This window comes from Capsicum annuum, chromosome 2 (assembly GCF_002878395.1).
Source record: "Capsicum annuum cultivar UCD-10X-F1 chromosome 2, UCD10Xv1.1, whole genome shotgun sequence".
Classification (NCBI taxonomy): Eukaryota; Viridiplantae; Streptophyta; class Magnoliopsida; order Solanales; family Solanaceae; genus Capsicum; species Capsicum annuum.
The window spans coordinates 70,143,518-70,153,356 of NC_061112.1; positions in this window are offsets into that span (position 1 = coordinate 70,143,518).

Here is a 9,839-nt window from a genome sequence, read left to right on the forward strand (position 1 = left end):
GAGATTTTGAAGATGAATTGCATGTTTATTTTCATATTTTCATGCCTATTATAGTAATATCCAGATTTTGAGATAAATTATCATTGTTTTCATTATCAAGAATGAACTTTGTGATGTCTTTACATGAACTTGATGCATGAGTCATTAAGCCCAAGTTTATATGTTGATATTTCCAGAAAGTGATGCTTTAAGCATCTTATGATAAGATTAATTACAAATTTTCAGTAAAGTTTTGATCTTTTTGATCCTCAAATAAGATTTGGAATCCACTTTACAGATTCATTATAGATTACAGAATTCAGATTAGCTTTATTTATAAAATGACTTAAATAAAAGCATAATTGGTTTCGTAATGAACCATTATACTAGATTTTACAGTGGATTTCTAACAGAATGAGCATACAGATTTAAAGGGACTAGTATTTAGCATTGAGCGGGAAGTGTAGGATTAGCATGCCCTATCTTCCACAGAACTACGTAGCCAATGTAGGTACAGATTCTGCGATTATTCACATTCCAATATGGGTGACAGTTACAGATGTGATCACTTAGCTTAGATTATACTCCTTGGTAAGAGTATGACACCTCTCCCCATCGTGAGTTTTTTCCAATAGGGGAACAATACGTTGGACTCCATGTTAGCTCACATTGTTTATGTAGGTTAGAAGAACCTCCCTAGCAGTAAGGACTTACAGAATAGTTTTAAATAGAATTTCCTTCATATAAAGTATTTTTCCCTTGCAGAACAATTTTTAATAGAATTCCCTACTAGTAAAGAAAAACATTTAGAAAACTAAGTGTAAAGGCTCACAACTTTATTCATATTACGCTTTACAGAAAGATATTATCTATAGACTTCAGCTTTCAGATTTTAGATATAAAAGTAAGTCCTTTCTACACTTAGGCAACGTGATTTACAAACAGATCACTAGTACAACTTCTAGAACTAAATGGTATGACTCACTAGATTTATAAAGTATGATTTACTATTCATGAATTATGATTTTCAGCTTTCAGATATTCCAGCTTATGTGAGTTATTTACATTTAGCATGCATTCTTTTGTAAATTGATATAAATGTTGAGATTATGTTTTACTTATGCATTCACCCCTATATACTCAGTACATTCTCAAAGTACTGATCCACATATATGTCTATGTGTTACATTGTCTCATAATGTAGGTTCAGGTGCTCAGTTTCAACAGCGTGGGTGATTTTTGAGCATCTCCATCTACATCCGATAGTTGGTGAGCCCTCATAGATTGGGGACTTAGTCATTCAGTTTATTTTTAGCTTATCAGTTTCGATGATTCCGTAACCTTCAGATAGTTCGAGTTAGCTGGGGGTTTGTCCCAGTGACTCTCTAGTTATTAGTAGTAGAGGCTTGTCAGACTGCTAGATTTGATTCAGACATACAGTATTTAGTTTTCAGAAATTATATTAAGACTATTCTCATTTATTTCAAATGAATTTCTGCATTTAGTATGACTTTTATGTCTATATTCCCATTATTATGAGACTCAGATCTAGTAGAAGGTAGACAGGGCTAGCTTAAGGCTACTTGTAGTCTTGAGCATCATCTGATGTCTCGGGATCAGATTTCGGGGAGTTCCAATGACACCTCTTGAATTCCCTCTTTGTAATATTATAAATAGAGGTCTTGAAGATGTTTGATACACCTGAAAAAAAGAAGAAACTCATCTTATATTGTTCTCTTGTTATTTTGTTCTCTATTGTTCCTCTTGTTTTGTTCTTACATTACTAGTTTTGTTCTAAATATTGAACCAGAAAATGATTTCTTTGAAAAAATAATTTTTTATATATAAGAATTTGACTGAAAAATATAATAGGGGAATACAATAACAAGTTCCTCAAACTGAATACAACAAATTCTGTTTGAAAGGATAAGGTTATTAACATACATAGCGGGTGATTTTTTTTCCTTCTTGGGCACAACATTTTACTCTATTTATTTTATAATAAAAGTTGGCGTGTGGATTTTTGAATATAGTTTTGGTTGTATTCCATAAATCTAGGAAATTTTTACTCATAAAATATCTATTTCTATATCTATATCTATATCTATCTATACTATATTAAAAGTGTGAAGGGCCTTAGAAATGTCATTTGGACCTTTTGCCCTCCGATAAAGTCTCTGCTTTAGACAAATTAGTCTTTTACTATATTTTATAAATTATTATTTAATTAACTAGTATACGTACCCGTGCGATGCACAGATAATATAAAAAAATTGTCTAATCATTTCATTATGGAATGTCTTGTTTGAATATGTTAAATCATATTACCTTTCGAAAAAAAGTTTAACTTTCATTTTATTTCTCAATAAAATATGGGAAAAAAATCTACACCCACTTACACCTCCCCGTCCATATCCACCCCTAAAAAATAATATACCTCTCCCTCTCTCTACACGCTCCCCCCCACCCACCCACCCAAAATCCCGCTAACTCTAACAAAATCTATAAAAAAAAATTCGTTAATTGTTAAAAAATAATATATTTAAATTTTTTAATTATATTATTCATAATATTTAAATCTAAACCCCTCCCTCCATTACATAGTGTATACTTTTTTCTACTATATTCTAGTTAGTGTATTTTTCTCTAACGTGACTTTGAAATTAACTTTTATGTTACATACAGAAGCAGTTGAGTTTCTTATCTCTTATCTCAAAATAAAGAAATTAAAATAGATAAATTTTGTTATGCATAATAAAATATATAAAATAAAAATTAGAAGAATACTCCAAATAATCTAATTTGTTAGAATTTATCTCCTCATTTAAAATTACTCAGACACTTTCACGTCTACCGAAATATAATTTTATGTCATATTTAATTTTAAAATTTTTTTACTCAAATTCGTTAAAACTTATTAACTTTTTATAAGAATAATACTTTTGAAAATTTAATTTATTTCTTAACCTTTATTTCATCGTCCATGATTTTTTCGTTGTTTAGATTTATCTATATTTTAAATTATAATTTCATATTAATATAAAATATAAATAGTGACACTGGCTATTTATTTAAATTTATTGACTTTGTCCCAAGAGTTATAAGGAATTCAATAAGAAAAGGATTTTTTTTGAATGTGGATTTAAAGGACAAAAATAAAATGAAAAATTCATTCTATATTTTTTAAAAAATAACTATGTAATCTGCGTACAACATGTTTAAGATATTATATTAAAAGATTATCTTTTTAGGTTGTCATTTGGTTTTTGATTTTATATTTTTTATTTTCTTTCTCTATATTATGAAACTAAATGATGCCCAAAATCACTAAAATAGTTTATAAATAAATGTAAATTTGCTAGTAAAATAAAAAGAGAATAAATAAATTTAAATATCCAAATATCTATAAATTTGTAAGCCTCTTAGTAAAGTAATTACGTGAATGTGGTAGTTATTAAATATAGAAACCAGACAATCATAAATTGCATACAATTGAATTAAATACAGAAAAATTATGAAATAAAACAACTTGCCAACTATACCAACATACTCTACTTCTGTAGTTATCTTTTATTTTCTTCTTTTCATTCTTCTTTGTCTCTTCTGCAAATCAACAACAAAAACAAAATTATCACTAAAAAATGTAATAAAATCTCAAGAACACTTCTTCATAAATTAAACAATAAAAATGGTATTAATTGAAAATCGATTTACCTATGAATCTTTTACTTATTGAAATTTGTGATTCAATTATTATCGATTTCTTTTTCTCTTTATCTTCTTGGAAGGTGTTACCATTTGTAGTGAGAGGCGAATTACCTCGAGAAATATATAGATATAACATCTATGGATGTGGACTTGTTCCTTTTCATTTACGGTAACAGAGAAAGTTGAATATGAAAAAGTCATATCCTTCCTGCATATAAAAAGGAAAATTGTTAAATCAAAAATAATTTTAAAATGAAAAATGTAAAGAATGCAATAAATAAATTCACCAATAAAGCTTATGATATAAGGGTATATACAAGAGAGGCTAAGAACCTAGAACCCTATTTCAATTCAAATTTCATTCAAATTCGAATTTTCAAATATATAATTTGTTAAAAAAAGATTCGTTTGTTATTATTCTTTCTTATCCTTATTTTTTTAAAATGTGATGTATATTTATCTAATAATTTATATATTTGAATTCAGATAATACTTTGAAACCAATGGGATTATTATTATTATTGTTATTGTTATTGTTATTGTTATTATTATTATCATAATAATAATAAAATAACAGTTAATCTTTTATTTAACATATAGTAAAATTTATTTATAAAATATAATATATTACTACTTCCACTATTACTACTATTAGAATATACGTACTACTACTAATATTTTGTTATGAAATATAAAAGAATAAAGAAGAAGAGTACAAAGAGACTAGACAGTAATTCTTATTTCACTTGAGGATGAGAGATCATAAGATTGTATATACAGTGAATAAAACCCCTCTATTTATAGGAAAAAATACTCCTAATTTCTGACTAAAAGACAGATACTTTAAATCCTGATAGATATCAACTAGATCTTGATAGATCTTGATAGACATTCACTATAATGTAAATACATTTATAACACTCCCCTTTGAATGTCTAGATAGATAATGTGTCTCATTAAAACCTTACTATAAAAAAATCCAATGGAAAAAAAAATCTAGTGAAGGAAAAAGAGTACACATCTCTAACAATACGTCTTTCGGCTGCCTCATTAAAAACCTTACAAGAAAAACTCGGTGGAACAAAACCTTGAAAGGAAAAAACAGTACAACGCATATTAACTCCCCCTAATAAAAACATCCTTGAACCTTTGCATCTCGATCTTGTGCACCATCTTCTTGAAAGTTGTAATTTGAGAAGATTTGGTGAATAAATCAGCCATATTATCAATTGAACGAATCTATTGCACGTTAATATCAACATTCTTTTGTAGCTCATGTATGTAGAAAAACTTTGATGAAGTGTGCTTCGTTCTATATCCTTTTATGAATCCTCCTTTAAGATGTGCTATGCATGCTGCATTATCTCTGTAGTAAAACTGTGGGTACATTGTCATATTTCAAACCACATTTTTTTGAATGAGATGTATCATGGACCTTAATCATACACATTCTCAGCTAGCTTCATGAATAACTATTATCTCATCATGGTTCAATGAAGTGGCTAGATACACTGCTTTATATATCTCCAAGTTATGACAGTGTCCCCATATGTTAACATATTGCATATTTGAGATCGAGATTTATGCGGGTCAAATAAGTACCCAACATCAGCATGACCAATAAGATCGGGACTGCAATCTTTAGAATAAAATAAATTCATGTATTTTATCCCATTTTGATGTCTACTCGTAGGAGCAGAAATATACCTTTCTTAACAAATTAACTGAAAAGGCTATATCAGGCCTTGTAGTATTCACAAGATACATTAGTGCACCACTTGCACTAAGATATGGTACTTTATAACCAATCCAATTCGGTATATTTCTTATTTTAGCAAATAATCTATTGCTTTTGAAAACTCTCCAAGAGTTTCAATAATTTTCAACCTGTAAGCTTATACAATATAAGGATTATAAATAAGTTTCCCAGAAACTTTTATATGCTTCAAACATTTTAAATCCTTAAAAGTCTTTATGTAAATTTTGTCAAGTGACAATATTCAACATTTCATTAGTGACATCTTCAAGTGTTTGGATTGCAAATCAAATAAGTTTTATGCTTACCAAGAGGCATCCTTTCATGTCACTTGATAAATGTTTCTACGTCAGCATGCTTAAATAAACGTAGAATTTGGATCCTCGTAATCTCACAATATTGCACAAATATTGTATCAAAGATATTGGTGATATATCATTTCATATCGGTTCATAGTGTGACATAACATTTTGAGATCTCATCACTTCATTATTTTCAGGTACCTGAACCTCTCATAAGGTTTCATAAAGTGTTACGTCGTAGGTTATTCAAGAGCACGTTGCCTTCTTATTATGATTATTTGCTCCTTATCCTTTCTAAGGATTATTTTATTTAGAACCAATTGGTCTACCATACTTCACACATGCATAAACTTTGTCCTTTATGAACACAAAATAGTAACACTTATAGCTTAAATATGAGATGCGTTCGGCATATGACTAGAATTATCTTTTGAATGAGGATCTGATGATAATTCCTAATATATTTCATAGCTGCTTATAATCTCCCTCTTATGTTAGCAAAACTAATATACATCCTTCATCTTTGTACATCATGGTATATTCATTAATCGTATACCACACATTAAAACTATTAGATGGAATAGTTGGTTCCTTACCTTGAACGAATTAAGAGGGAAGAAATAATCATAATTTATTGGTCTAATACATACAAGTGCTATTGTATGCACATATCAAATTTCAGACCAACACATGAAGCTTTGTTCTCATTAGTAATGATTTAGCTATTTATCAAAGGCATTCAATGCCAAACCATCATCATCAAGATGAATTATCTTGATTACACAATCTGAAAGTTATGCTCTTAACTCAATTTTATTGAGCAAGCAACTTTATGAATGTCAAACTGCAGGTTGACAATGAATGTACATGTGATTATCTTACTGATGCATCTTTTGAAGATATCACATGATACGTGAACGGACCCTTATTTACCTTTTATACTTTTCAGATTTTAAGGGATCCAATCCCAAAATTAGTTGGTCCAACCAACATATCATGAAAACAAGCAACATAAACAATTTTTAAAGAATCTTCTAGTTCTTCAATACATGTCTAATACTCAATATACACATCTTCGAGATATCACAATCGTTCATATCAACTTATGAACTTTTATACTAGTAAACACCATATTTATCATGACATGTACTTTTTTTTAGTAAATTTCTGATTTACTATTACATGAATAAATGTCAGAGTTACTACTTCAGAAGTAGGTTTAAAAATAACTCTTCTCAGTTATTTTGCCTCATTCGGAGGTGAGTTGTGATACCATCAAAATCAAGTGCAAGTTTACATTAATTAGTTTCTCATTCCCCAGGAATGAAATATAATCACGCATTAAGCATATTAAATTATGATAGCTACTACAAAAGCAAATTGAGGCATACATATGATTTATTGCAACCACATTCAATTCAAGGAATGGAGCATATTTAATGGGACATGTTTCACCAAATACCCAATATTTTGCCTTAGCCATCATAATAGCATCAATATGGTTCATTGAGATTCAAACTCAATGTTTTATCCATATAAAAGTGTCTTACGAATAAATTCATGGGACTTGAACCCAACATATTATCATTCCTTTTGATAATATTGTTCTTGAGGAATAAATTTAAAACATAAATAGTTCCAAACCAATTATTTTTTCCTCAAATCCAACAATAATTATATTATTAGCAGTAAAAGAAAGATAACATAATGAATTACTAACCTTGAAATTAGCTTTAAACCTTGTTTGGCAGAGTCTCGTAACCTTGAAATTAGATTTAGACCTTGTTTGATAGAGTTTCGTGCTGATAACGTGTTATAAAATATAAAGTAAGAACAATAATAATAAATAGAGAGAGAGAGAGAGTCAATTTCCCGTTTGTCAATTTCCAAAGGTCCAGCGTGATAATGGCGCGTCGCGCAATGTGCCAAAATTGCATTCCAATGGGGTACCGCAATGTCTCCGCATCGTGAAGTCTGATCATTTTCCATTTGTCAATTTCTAGTGAGCCACCATAATAGTAGCGCATCGCGGTGGCCACCCAATTCAGAAAAATGTACGTTTTCCAGTTTCGTATAAAAAATTAAAGAGAGTATTTTGGTAAATCCCCAACCTCCAATCCAGCCAAAAACAAAAGATTAATCATATTTCAAAGCACTTTATGCTTTATTCATCATTCTCTCTCAAGCAAAAACCCTAAGGCTCATACTTCCTCTCCAAGAAACCCAAAATTCCTCCATTGATAATCCAAGAAAGCTCCAAATTGAAGATTTCCAAAGCAAGATAATGAAGAACCCATTATCAAGAACTCAATAGGAATCCAAAATTCAAGGTTTGTTCATCTAATCATCCAACAAGGTATGTGAGATTTTGAACAAGGATTATTCTTTCATCTTTGTGCCCAAAACTTTATTTTAATTACAAATTTACTTCAATTGATGAGATTTTTCATTATCATTATTTGCAAGATTATGAGATTTCCCATGATTTAGAAGTTGAATTACATGATTATATTTATATTTCTATGCATTGTGCAGAAATTTCCAAATTTTATGATGAATTAAGAGTGTTTATATTATCAAGCATGAATTTTAAGAAGTTTTAACATGAGATTGATGCATGGGTCATTAAGCCCCAATTTAAGATTGCTATTTTGAGATTATTTGTTTCATGAGCACCCTCAGATAAGATTATTCATAGATTTTAATAAAGATTTAACCTTTTTGTCCTAAGCTAAGATAAAGAATCTACTTTGTTCAGATAACTTGAGATTTAAAGAAAGAAAAGCACAATTGATTTTCGTGTAAACCCTTGTACTATTTTTGAAGTGAATTTCTTAAGATTTTGCGCATAAGAATGAGAGTAGTATTTAGCACCGAGATGGGTAGGTTACTACAATTTCAAACCCCAAAACTACGTGCCAACGTAGGATTCAGATTTATTCCCACTTCTACATGGATGACTTAGATTGTGAACACTAAGATAGACGTTCTATTCTGATGGCAAGGGTAGAACAATCCTACCTAACGGGGGCCAAACGTGGGACTCCATCGATGCTCACATGGTGTATGTTGGTTAGAATAACCTCCCAAAAAGATGTCCCCCACTTTTCAACAGTCTGTTGATTTAAAGCTTTAAGATAAAAACATATGTTTTAGAAGTTAATATCTTAAGATTCTTAAACCTTAAGATAAAGTATTTTAAAGATTTTAGAACTAAGTATAATGGCTCACAAAATTTATGTTATATGTTTTATCATTTATGATTTATGATCTTCAGATTTCAGATTACTCAAGCCTGTGTGAGTCATTTACATTTAGCATGCATGATTTTATAAACTGTTATGATATTGTTTACTCATTGCATGCACCCCCATATACTCAGTACATCCTCAAAGTACTAATCCACATATGTCTATGTGCTACATTGTCTCATAATGTAGGTTCAGGTGTTCAGTCTCAGTAGCGTGAGTGATTCCTGAGCATCTCATCTACATCCCTGCAGTTGGTGAGTCCTCATAGTTTGGGGAATTAGTTATTCATACTTTTAATTTATTAGTAGATGTTCCTTTATTTATTTCAGACAGTTTGAGTCAGCTGGGGGCCTGTCCCAGTGACTCTCTAGATTCAGATAGTAGAGACTTGTCGGACTACTAAATTTAGTTTTAGACATTTGATTCAGAATTCAGATTTTTTAGTATTGTTTCACCAAGACTTATAGTATCTTTCAGATAAGATTTTTTGCATTATTATGATTTCATATTCATAATTCCCCTATGTTAAGATCTAGACTTAGTAGAAAACAGCTAGGGTTAGCTCAGGACTACTTGTAGTTTGGAGCACCATGTGGTGTCCCGGCAACTAGATTTTTGGGTATTACAAACTTGGTATCAGAGCCTAAGGTTTTTAGAGAGTCTTAGGGAGTCAGACAAGTCGTGTTATATAGAGTCTTGATCATCAGTGTGAAGCGTACCATATCTATGAGCGAGAGGCTATAGAGTATTTTAAGAAGTCATCTCTTCTATCATGATCTATCATACATTCAGTGTCTCTATCTGTTTCTAACTTGTGCTTTCACGTGATAGAAAATGCCTCCT